The sequence below is a fragment of the Lagenorhynchus albirostris genome, chromosome 11 (assembly GCF_949774975.1).
Source record: "Lagenorhynchus albirostris chromosome 11, mLagAlb1.1, whole genome shotgun sequence".
NCBI lineage: Eukaryota > Metazoa > Chordata > Mammalia > Artiodactyla > Delphinidae > Lagenorhynchus > Lagenorhynchus albirostris.
The window spans coordinates 95,535,165-95,547,942 of NC_083105.1; the positions used below are offsets into that span (position 1 = coordinate 95,535,165).

Here is a 12,778-nt window from a genome sequence, read left to right on the forward strand (position 1 = left end):
TCTAATCATTTGGGAAATACACATTTTCTAAATCAAGTATTCTGAATCTTCGCTGCACATCAGAATCATCTGGAGAAGCTTTAAAAAAAATCCCAGTTATCCATTAGCAGAGGCAAACTACTGATATTATATACAGGATGGATAAACAACAAGGTCCTACTGTACAGCACAGGGAACTATATTCAATATCCTGTAACAAACCGTAATGGAAAAGAATATGAAAAAGAATATAAAAAATTAAAAGATTGTCTTTAATTGCCAAAAAAAAAAAAATCCCAGTACCCAAGTCAACCAGCCAGGTAGCTACCTATCTATCTATCTATCTATCTATCTATATTTTTTTTGCGGTACGCGGGCCTCTCACTGTTGCGGCCTCTCCTGCTGCGGAGCACAGGCTCCGGACGCGCAGGCTCAGCGGCCATGGCTCACGGGCCCAGCCGCTCCGCGGCATGTGGGATCTTCCCAGACCGGGGCACGAACCCGTGTTCCCTGCACCGGCAGGCGGACTCTCAACCACTGCGCCACCAGGGAAGCCCCAGGTATCAATATTTTTAAAGCTCTTCGTGAGATTCCAATATGCAGAGAGGTAAGGCTGAGAATCAGTATCTTCAATCAAGACATAAATGGAGTAAATCCAGACACATGCTAAATGATTATCTTTCACAGTAGTTTCTTAGAAACCTTATTAACCCATTTGCTAACTGTCCTTCCCTCCTGAGTAAACTACTATTGTTCTGCCTTTAACCATAAAGTAGAGATTATCGGTGTAATACAGGAAGTTCCCGCCTGATGACTACCTGGCCCACAAAGGAACAAGTGTCCCAGACAGGTGTGTCTGCAGTGGTTCCTCTTCCCTCCCAACTGCCTCTGGAGTTCCCCCAGCCCCACCCCCCGGGAGGCTGCTCAGCTTCACTTTCCGGAGCTCCACCTGAAGCCCATGTTCTCAGCACCGGCTGCGCTTGACGTGGGTAGCATGGCCGAGACAAGGGTAATGATGGAGAAGCTAGAGGGAACGAAAACGCATTCCACTTCCGGATTGCCCTCCCTCCCCCTTCCCACACCCAGAAGGGTCTGTCTGTCTTCATGTGTTCAGGCCCCAGACCCCGTCTTTCTGGCTCAAGAATCCAGCAGCTTGGAGTCCAGGGGGCCTCTTTTCCCCAGGTGAGATGCATGATCCCCATGACGGCTGTCAGGGCTGCCTGAGTGCCACTCGAAAATGGCGAGTGGGATACATCTTTTCCCCAAAGTAACCTTGCTACTAGTGATTAGGTCTTTATTTTTGCACATGAACTGTCAACTGACTCTAATCTGGAGGAAGGTCTTGACCTCCAAGCAGCTGACTTCTTAATAAAATCTTGGAACTAAACTAGTAGAAATCCCCAGCCTGCTAAGGTCTTCACCAAGACAGTTGAAAGTCCTTCCATGACATGCCGCCATGTCCTCCTAACACCCCTAGGAGTCATATCACCAAAACCAGCACAAAACCTACTTGACAGATGTAGGAACTGAGGTGGAAGGATTGACAAGATTCTTGAATGAATCCCATAACTGCTCTGGAGGGAGCAGAGTCCTACACCCAAAGATGTCATCTTTCTCTGGAGTTACACCTTCTGTCTCTAGTGTTGTTTAAACTCTTGGTCATCATGATAAAGTCTGTGTATAAAGTGGCCCTTAAGGGGAAGCGTAGCTCACTTAAGAACCTAGCTGATTTATTCATTCATTCCTTGATAAAAATCATTCTCCAAAGAAGCCCCAGGAAACTGAAGTCCTTCCAATACAACAAAACTTTCAACAGTTTCCAAGCATCTTGATGTTATTAGTATTTTATCTCTTCTTCCTTTAAGCAAAATACAATTCTAAAACACTGATAGAACTGTGGCATCGAGATGGCTTTATCATCTGAAATTCACTCAGGTGTTGAAAGGCCTAGAGTGGGCAGTAATTCTCTTTGCGTTTTTCAGAAGCAACTTGCAAGCTACCCTGTGAAAGCCTGCTACAGCATCGCTAGCCAAGCCTCACCAGTGGTGTCAACAGTTCTGACATGGAGCTGCCAACAACTGAAACCTATCAATAGGAAGATCTGGAAAGTTTAGCCAAAAGTTGAAATACGGACTCTACAAATCGCTTGGAGCTTGTAGGGTTGAAACAGGAGCTTAGGAAAAGGCTAATATTTCCTTCATTGCTATGGAATTCCTCTCTAGTTGTATTCCTTTATATTCCCTGCCACAAGCCAATCAAATCTATGCTGACAATCCCCAAGATTTCTGCCTGAAGAAAAGGTGAATGAACCAGGCAGACACAAATGACAAAGCACTGATGTAGTTTACAGTTCTTTGTTCTCATGAGAATCCGTGGTTTCTGAGTGGGTGAAAAGCATTTGAAAATCATTCTGACGAACAGAAGAAAACTATCTTCTCAATGAACTTACTCTTATTAAAACCCATTTTCCAACCCTCAAATGTCATAAACCCATCCATAGAAAAGACCACAGTAACACAACGGGGAAAATGTGTCTCTAACTTTTGAAGTCTAGCAACTTCCCATAGGAAGTCCTAATCACACTTCCAATGGATGCCCTAAGGCGTTATCTAGACAGGCACGTTTGACAGAAATATAATGCAAGCCACATGTGTAATTTAACATTTTCTAGTTGATGCAGAAGAGACAGATGAAATTAGTTTAAATAATATATTACATTTAACCCAACATATCCAAAGTATTCTTTCAACGTATACTCAAGATATAAAGCTATTGAGATATATTACTTTTTTATACTAAGTCCTTGAAATTTACTGTCTAGTTTACGTGACAGTTCAAATCAGACACTAAATTTTCACTGCAAATACTTGATCTGTGTTTATAGTTCACAGAATTTACAGCCGAAAAGGTAAATTTGCACACCCAATGCTGTTCCAAATAAATTTTTAAAGATTTTTAATAAATGACTCAAGTACATTTTAAAATTCAAATTGATTAAAACTAAACAGGTCAAGAATTCAGTTTCTCTACTGCATTAGCCACCTGTAATGCTCATAGCCTCATGGAGCTGCTAGTGACCATATCGTACACAGCAGGTTAGATCCTGGGGCAGCAAGCATGGCCCGGGGATGAGTGGAGGACGAGGTGGGACGCGCTCGCACATCCTTTCAGAAACATCCTAAACTCTGGACGGACAAGGGCTACAGATGACCCATGTTCCTCGTCCTTCATTTCTCCAACTGCAACAGTCAGTCATTAGATTCATCCAGACTGACAGCCATTTACAGAGAAGGACGAAGGGGCTAGAGGTCCTTCCTGCCCCTGTACTCAGAGACAATGAGCTCGCAACACTCAGCAAAAATACACAGGAGTTTAGGCTCCATGAGGTCAAGTCTTTTACTTTCTTCTTCTCTCTCATTATGTCTCTCTCTCTCTTTCTTCCTTTAACTACCCATCCAAGTTCCCTGGGAGCTGGAAAACGAGTTCGTGCAGGACGTCACTCTGCAGAGTTTCAGCTCTCCTCCCCAACACGAACAGTCACTGTGCATCGCAACCTTTCCTCATCTGGGTCATCCCTGAACTTGGCCACAATCCTTAGGAGATGCCCAGAAATATAAGCCAGCTGTAACTCCTAAAGCTCTGGGGCACGCGGTTGAATACTAATTATTTCTACCATCTAGGACCCTGAACCATAAAATCGAGGTTTAGACTTCTCAAAAGATAGCTTGCCCTCATCAGAGGAAATGTGTATCTAATTAGACGAAAACAGAATTACAGCAGAAGAAAGGCTCCATAAGGAGTAAAAGACATGATTCAACAGCCCTTGAGAGCAAGTCTGGTTCAGACCCGCCCTCACCTGCCTGACCTGACTCCACACAATAGGTACAGCAGATGTTGAAAAGGGACACAGGCTCCCTAGGCTGTGACTGACGTTCCACCTGAAGGACCTTCTTGAAAGGAAGCATGTTCCGTAAGGACCTTTGATAAGGCACATCCCCTTCCCCCAAATACTCAGCCTCTTACTAAAACTAACCTTACAGTTTTAACGAAACTTGTACGTACGCTTTTACCAATGCTAACCGTCCTTATCTGCTCTCCCCTACTGGCAAGACTAGAAAACAACGTAAGTAGAAGCCTGAACAAACAGTCCCCCATATCCTCCGCAATGATTCTTCCCTCTACAAAAACTACAAAAAGGGGGGAGGTGCAGACCTGAACCTCAGTTTTCTCAGCTACAAAATGGAGACAATTGTGCTCACTGATTGATAAGGTTCTGAGTAAACTGATTCAGTTAAAATAGGTAAAAAGGCCATGCCATGGGCTTCCCTGGTGGCGCAGTGGTTGCGAGTCCGCCTGCCGATGCAGGGGACACGGGTTCGTGCCCCGGTCCGGGAGGATCCCACATGCCGTGGAGCAGCTGAGCCCGTGAGCCATGGCCGCTGAGCCTGCGCGTCCGGAGGCTGTGCTCCGCAACGGGAGAGGCCACAACAGTGAGAGGCCCGTGTACCGCAAAAAAAAAAAAAAAGGCCGTGCCAACCATGGTGTTATTATTCTTATGCCATGGTTTCCAGAGCTTTCAGACCGAGGTCCAAAGACTCGTGCTGATTCACTTGCCCATTCCTTTCATCCAGAGCAAAAAAAAAAAAAAAAAAAAAAAAAGAAAAAAATTAAGATGCACTGTCTCACTACATTATACCCTTTTATGTACAAACATTAGACATTAGATCATTGGGAAGAGAAGAATGGGTACAATTTTCCTCAGTTCAGACTAGAAAACTACATCAGTCGAATTTCTAGAGGCTGGCCTCGAGTGTGTTACATCCAGATTACAGGACAAACACTGGTCAATTGGGAATCTCTGAATGGCCCCGAGCATCCTAAGACCTAAACAAAACTCCCACTCAGTTCAAACCACTGTCAATACGCACTTTCTAATTCAATAAGGGTGTTTAGAGACTGTAGGTTTTTTACTCTACCGTCCTGACCCAGAGCTTTTAGCATTTCCTCCCCATCCAGAGACTCAGCTGTGGGTCCCCCTTTGGGACTTCCCATCCTGCTTTATGCCAGGTCAAGTCTCTCCAGCCCATGTTTGCCTGACGGCCTCAGCAGACCTTGCCATTGACTTTGGATCTGGGTCTCCTCCTTCATAGTTCCTTGGACTTTCATTCTCCTGTGTCCATGTCCACGGCTGGGGGTCCATCTCACCTTCACGTGCTTCTCAGACCCCCCAAACCACACTGGAGCCCTCTCACCCAGACGGGAAGGTTGTCATTGGCAGAAAGCTCGTCCTGAGCAGGGGGCCTTGCCTGTTCTGCTCCCCACCATGTCCCTCACACCCAGGGCAGTGCCTGTTGGCTCACAGCAGCCCTCGTCACATGTTTACTGAATGAATGAATAAGACTTATTAGACAATCTCACTCAGTGCATTTCTCGATGCCAACACAAACTCACCTCTTGTCCCGTGTTTTCCCCTAGGGCCATCTAGTGACTTTTGGACACAGTTTTAAGTCCAACTGTCTACATAGAAATCTTGCTACAAGCAGCCAGCACTGCCCTTCTCCTTGTCTCCTCCTCTCCAGGAGACACGCTCGCTGCCCCATGACCCAGTTAATGCGACTTGTCCTTAGGCCTTATTCCAGGTCGGTCCACGTTCCTGGAACACCTTCCCTCCAAGGATCCCATCTCATCAACGCTGCTGCTGCCTCTCAAGAGAGAGACTTAATAATGTGCTTATACTCATCCCAATGCTGCCATCATTCCTCCAAAATACTTTAAAGACACCTCTTTCGGGACGTTCAGACGCAACAACAGGTACCAGTTTATTGCTATTTCTTGGATCTGACCAAGAACAGTTTCAAGTATAGCTTGGAAGCCTTACCATTGGACTTGAGGCCAAATGATGACAGCTATGTCCAAAACTTAACTCCCACCTCGAGGACCGAAGTTGTTCATTGCTCTAATTATCTGTGAAATGTTTCTCTCCCAGCTAGACTAGAAAAGAGTGGGCACACAGACTGTGTCTGTGCTGTTAACTGAATTCCTCCATGTACGGTGCCTGATACACTATACATACACGACTAACGACTGGTGAGTGAATGAACAAATGATCTGAAGACCTTTCCGAAAGATTTTTCTTTGATTCAACAAATACATGTCTGGTACTGCTAGATGCTGAGAATATGGAGGTGAGTAAGGAAAAAAAACCCTCTGTCTTCTTTAAGGAACTTAATGTCCAAAGGGGAAAAGATGATTTAAGGGGAAAGGAAAAGAAAGTATTATTTACTGTCAACCCTTATGGAACAGATACGTATCACATTTCACTGAATTTTCCCAGCAATCAAATAAGCATGACATTTAAATCCCTATTTTAAAAAAACTTAAAAAAAAATTGGGATTCAGCAACGCTGCATAACTTACATGATGGTAATAAGTTACAAGCCAGTCTTTGAACCCGGAGCCTATGGACAGCAAAACCTAGGTCCTTTCTTCCTTGGCACCAAGCAAGGGGGGTACGATTCAAGGAAATGTTTTGTCTTTTAAGTGACTACTTTGGAAACTCTGAAGGAGACACATGTACATGGATATCTGGGTGCTGGTACGGGTCTACCCTTTTTTAGCCTTACCCCACCCATACTATTCTGGAAATCTTGTTAGGTGATTTTAGCCTTACCCCATCCATACTATTCTAGAAATCACGTTAGGTGACCAACCAACTCTGATCTCCCTAAGAAGTACTCCAGGGACTTCCCTGGTGGCATACTGGATAAGACTCCACACTCCCGGGCTTCCCTGGTGGCGCAGTGGTTAAGAGTCCGCCTGCCGATGCAGGGGACACGGGTTCGTGCCCCGGTCCGGGAAGATCCCACATGCCGCGGAGCGGCTGGGCCCGTGAGCCATGGCCGCTGAGCCTGCGCGTCCGGAGGCTGTGCTCCGCAACGGGAGAGGCCACAACAGTGAGAGGCCCACGTACCACAAAAAAACAAACAAACAAACAAAAAAGACTCCACACTCCCAGTGCAGGGGGCCCAGGTTTGATCCCTGGTCAGGGAACCAGATCCCACATGCATGCCGCAACTAAGAGTCTGCGTGCCGCAACTAAGGAGCTGTAGAGCCATAACTAAGGAGCCCAGGAGCCACAACTAAGGATCCCGAGAGCTGCAACAAAGGAGCCCACCTGCCACAATTAAAGAGCCCACCTACTACAACTAAGACCTGGTGCAACCAAATAAATAAATAAATATACAGCCCTCGCTCACACGGGCATCAAGAAGCCTGAGGCTTATTCACTCAGAGGTCCACGACCCCCGATCTGTGCCCATGTTGGGGTGGAGGTTCTTTTAGTAGAAGTTGCCGTGTGAACATAGGTGGGCCTACGAACACCCCCGGAGGGGCAGGTGGACTAGGCAGCAGATAAACATTGGTACCCAAGGAGCTGGAAGGAAGGAGGCGGCTTGGAAGCAGAAACCAGTGTCACTACAAGGGGCCAACTTTGGGACACACATCACAAATGACCAAGACATCTGCTCATTCTTACTAAGCAGAAGATGAAAAATGGAATCTTTCAAGTTTCATTTCAACGACATTTGAAAGAGACGAAAGATGTCGTATGGTTATCACAAAAGACATTAAAATCTAGGGACCGTGCTTTCCCTTCCCTTAGATTTCTCCATTCAGTTCTAAAAATATTTTTGAGCCTACACAGTGGTGGTAAAGAGCTATAGCTTGGAATACTCAGGCTTGTTTTGAATCTTGGCTCCTGTACTTACTGCACTGACTCTGGACAAGTGACTTAAGCTCCCCACACCTCAGTTTCTTCATCTATAAAATGGGATAACGATAACACTGGTTCTATCTCTCTCAAAAGGTTGTAAAGGAGAAAACACATTAGAACTCAGCACAGGGCCTAGCACATAAAAAGCTTAACAAGCATCAATGACAAGAACACGTGCCAGCATGGTGGTAACTCTTTAGGACATACAGATACGCACACATACAAAGACCGTCACTTTTGAGGTGGCTTAGGGGCTCCATCTGTGGTAGGCTCAAGATATCACATAATTACACAGAGGACTGTGTGATGAAAGACACAAATGGTCGTGTAAACCTACTGCCCATGAGAGAGCTTAAGTCACTATCAAGTGCCTTTGCAAACCATCTGTTTTCAAGCAGGAAAAAATAGGGAAAAAGGAAATCAAAAGACTCAGTTCCAATAAAGACGCCGCAACATGCGGAAGTGGCCACTGCTAGGTCTGCGCGTCCTAGGACGATCAGACGATCCCTGTCTCTGGATTGGGTAGATACTCGAGGAGAGAGAACTCACTGTACTTTCTGTGACACTGTTACCCACGCTCTGCCCAAAGAGAAAACGCGCCTTTGCTGCTTTGGAGGAGCACGTGAACGGCTACAGCTGGAGCATCAAGCCGAGCCGTCTGCCGTGGGGATCAGGGGGCAGGCGGCCTCCTCTCAGCATCAGCTGCACCTGGATTCGCGGACCAACTCTTCAGTATCCCGGAGCACAGGGCGGGTGGTGTGGGAGGCGCCTGCGTCGCTCTAATAATGAGCACATTTCGTTCCTCGCATGGAGGTAACTGGTTCTTGCTAATGACACCTCTTTCCCAGTTGGTTGCATAAACATTCAGGGGCGGTGTAGCCCAGTATGAGTCGTCAGGAGGAGGGCCTGAGGTACTTACTCAATCAGCGTGCACTCACTCTACCTGTAACACACACCTTTTCTGTAACCTCTGAAATTAAACAGAAGGGAAAGAATGGAAACAGGGTGAGGTGTCAGGGAGCGTGGTGCAGGAGGAAGGGCTAAGGGAAAATGAAATGGTCCATCAAATAGACTCAGCACCTTCTATGTGTCAGATGTATAAGATATGATACCTTTCTGTTTCATAAAGGAAGACACCAAGTCTCAGTGAGCTACAAGAACCTGGTTTTTCCAATGTCACACAACAAAGTGGGGCTAGAATCTGAATCAAGGTAGGTCAAATTCCAAAGCCATGATTCTACATTTTCTCCCCCAAAATGAGGAGTAAGGATCTTTGGCAAAATTAAACGTGGTACCATGGACTCAGGGGAGATAAGATGGTAAAAAAGATAGATTAGAAAGTTTTTGAAAATTCTAGTGGTTCACAAGGCGATTGCAAACCTGGAGTCGAGCAATTTAAACAGAAAAGAGCATATTCTGACATCTGGGATGATGTATTTAGGCCCAGTGGAGGGGTGTTGGGAGAACAAGAGTTGCTTTAGATTGCCCAGAGGCAGGAAGGGGAAGGGATGTCTGTGCGTCAGGTACAGCCAGAGAACCAGGGCAGCTGCCCACTCCTGAAAAAGCGGCACATTCAAACGACAGATGAAGGAAAAGAAGGGGTGGGGAGATTTATACTGAAAGGAAACTGTCCTGCTTGTGAGTAGAGCTTAGTGAAGGACATGGAGTCCATTTTCTTTCTGGCCTCTCTGGCTTCCTTACTTCCTGCTTCTTTCCTGACAGCAAGCTTGAGCAGAAAGGGACCCTAGAAATCGAGACCAGCATCCTCATTTTTCAGATGGAAAATCTGAGACCAACAGAAGTATCTGCAATCACACTTCTTGTTTCAGAAATCAGGTAGTGATCAGTTCTCGTTTTCGTTTTTCACCATATTCTGTTGTAAAGAGAAAAAGGGTAGACAGGAGGAAAAAACAAACCACAACCAAGAAACCAGAATTCTTAACTTGTAGGCACAAAGATATCCCTACTTATGGTGACTTTCCCTGATTCCACGGCCGTGTGCTTTGAATATTCTACCAAGTGGCATTAAAGGTGTGCACCGCACTGCTCACACAGTACCTCCTAGGTCATTTCTAAGGCACCAGGCCAGGCTGAAGGTCAGGACTGCAAGGCCACGCAGGGTGACCCTCATGGTTGCTTTCTTGGAAGATGCACCATCCTGGTTGACCTGGGGTGGAGGTGATTCCTGGGATGTGGGATTTCAAGGCTAAAACCAGGAAAGTCCCAGAGAAACCAGGACAAATTGGTCTCCCTATTGCCTTAAGTAGGGCCACATTCTCAACCGAGCTAATGGACCCATGTAGATAAAATGCATTTAGCTGGACGTTTTAGCTGGTATGACACCAGCTAAGCGGTAGTTAACATTTCAAGTTTTTACAAAAAGAGGCGAAATGAAGATTAATGACTGTAAAGAGCCTTGAGCCCTGGGGGAGGAAGGTATTCTCAAAGTAGGAAGTGTTAAGTCCATAAAAGAAACAATATGAGAATGCAGTGGGGCTTTTTCATACCTAACAAGTATGACTAAATCTCTGAACACTTCCTGTTCCGTCCCATGTTTTTCTGAAATTTGCTTTTCCTTATTGGCCAAGAAGATAGAAGAAAAAAAAACAAAACCGTTCTTTCTTCTCATAAGAATAACAGTGGGGAATTTCAAAACCTCCAAAGACTTCTAAAGTTTAGCCAGCTCTTGCTGTCAGACAGAAATATTATGGAGAGACGAACAGCCCTCATTTTTTCTCCATAAGCATCCTAAATTCTTTGTACATATAATTTGGGGCAAGTAGAAAACCATCTGATTAGAAAAGACAAATACTTACACTTAAGTAGCACCCATGCATTCAGCCATCTAGTTGTATTTTCAATAAAAAAAGTTTCTGTTGTCGTTAAACACTCTGACAGGTGCTGAGAATACAACGCTGAATAAGGAGAATACATTTTCATTTTAGTTTTCACAGTCACCCGAAGATCAAAAGGTGGGTTTTGGACTTAATCCTGATTCTTCTTATTGCAATGGAGAAAGCAAGCCACCCTAACATAAAACCTCACATTTGAGTCATTTCTCCGGGGCAGTCCTTCCCAATCACAGAGAGCAGCAGTGCCCCAGAGGCAGCCTCACTTTCTCCTTTTCTGGGTCACCAAATACACAGGAGGCACTCAGCCTGGAATGAAAGGGTCTTAAGTCAAGGAAGGGGTTACACCAGGGAGCATGTCAATGGTCTCCCCTACTCACAAGGACAGCTTAAAGCTGCCCTCTACTCACATTTGAGAAAGGCACTCTTCCACCTCTTCTCATCTCCTAGAAGCGCGATTTGAATATAAAGTAATTTTCTAGGGAAGGCCAAATGGTGGGCCACAGAGGACCCTAGGGGGAGGCTTTCTCTCCGTCCACTTCCACTCTAATGCTCTGACTGCCATACCCTCCAAAGCAAAAGGGGGAAATGGAGCCAAGCACACAAATCCCGCCACGTTCTTGAGTAGAGGGAACTGCCGACACCGGCATCTGCACCCGTAGGGTGAAGTCTAGAGGACTTGACGTGAAGGGTCATGGGAAGCAGAGCCCGAACACCGTCAGACATCCATCCACCCAGCAACACGGCCCGTCCCGGTCATAATGCCACCTCACCAAAGAGTCCACGGTCATTGAACTCAGCTCTCCCCCTGTGCTGCGATGGACCTTCAGTCCCTAGAACCCTGGGTCCTTCGTGCACGTGGGCCTCCTGGGAGCCTTAGTGACTTGTACTTTTGTACACAGTACGTTGGCCTCTTTGAGTTTAGCAATTCCAGACCAGGAGCCTTATTGGACTTCCTCTGTTTATATAAGACTCATCAAGCAGGTTATGCTGCTTTTCTGCCACTTTTCCTTCCAGACACCTCCCAAATGCCAAGGTATCAGGAAGCAAGAGAGGGGTAAGGTTTTCTCACCACAATCCCAAAGGCCTACAAAGGCATGCGTAAGCCACGGGCTTTGCCAAAAGCCTGCTGCTGAGCCCTTAAATGGTGGAGTATGTTTTTCAGGATGGTAAGGGAAGGGTTGTCAAGTAAGGTCTAAGTCAAATGTACTGTTTCTGTCGTTACTGCTGGTCTCTTTCCAGAGAGAGTAAAATGCACCCCTTGAAGCTGGCAGCAAGTCCTGTGCTTGCATCAATACTCAGTTTCACTTGCACAGAAAAATCCCCCCCGCCCCACAGCACATAATATGTTCATGAAATCCCCTCTTTATTTTGCAGATCTAGAAAAGGTAGGAGAGAGAAATTAAATGCCTTTGTGAATCAGCAAAACAAACAAACACCTAGGGATAGAACCTAGGACAGCTAGTCTTCCAGCCTGGACCCTCACATCCGGCACACCACAGGGAAGATGGTTATTTTTTCACTACAAAAGAGATGACCTTCAACTTCAGGCCTGTAAGGTACAAGAAAAATCTTGAAAGACACCAGTTATTTCCTGGAGAGGAGAATCAATAGAACAGTAGCCCAGGGCACAGTTCTTTCCAGAGATCAAGATGGTATCTAACCAAAGTCAAGACTGTAGGAACCAGAGGTCAGAGACCACTAGCTAACCCGTGGTATGAGTCAGTCCTATTGAGATTGCCTCAAGGTTAAGGAGAGAATCCTCAAACTGCAAGCAATCTCACCAAAGAAGAATGGGAAACGAGCTATTCCTGTCAACCTCCTTTTCGTTCATAGTAAAGGTTGCCACGGAGCAACCAGCTTCGATGCTGGGTGAGTCCATTTATTAGGCATGAACCCAAACCTACCACTCTGCAATCCCGCCCCCATCTGTTCCAAGATGGCAGAAAGGGTCTGCGGTTAAAGGCACAAAGCCTCTGAACAGGTCTTTGAGCCTAACGCTCCCACCCACAGGAGTGCAGCCAGAGATCAGATAAAACCCAGAGAACACGGGCAAAGTTCAACCGACAGCTGCCCCTTCTAGGCCACGAACTGGTAGGGCTGGCCATCTGGCAACTGCTCCTTTAGCAGACCTTAACCTGCCTGAGCAGGAAGCAGTGATAAGGCTAAAGGTAGTTCA

At 46.0% G+C, this 12,778-nt stretch overlaps 1 protein-coding gene across 6 annotated transcripts in view; it reads right to left on the bottom strand.

Annotated features, from left to right (window-relative positions):
• Positions 1–12,778, bottom strand: part of ETV6 (ETS variant transcription factor 6) — a 241,102-nt gene that overhangs the window by 153,754 nt on the left and 74,570 nt on the right. Inside the window, exon 1 of one of the 6 annotated variants that reach the window (XM_060166888.1) lies at positions 10,567–10,585. The exons of the other annotated variants lie outside the window; for them this stretch is intronic. The gene's annotated coding sequence lies outside the window, so the exon portion shown is untranslated. Of the gene's footprint in view, positions 1–10,566; positions 10,586–12,778 lie in introns of those variants that run through there. 6 annotated transcript variants of the gene reach the window in all.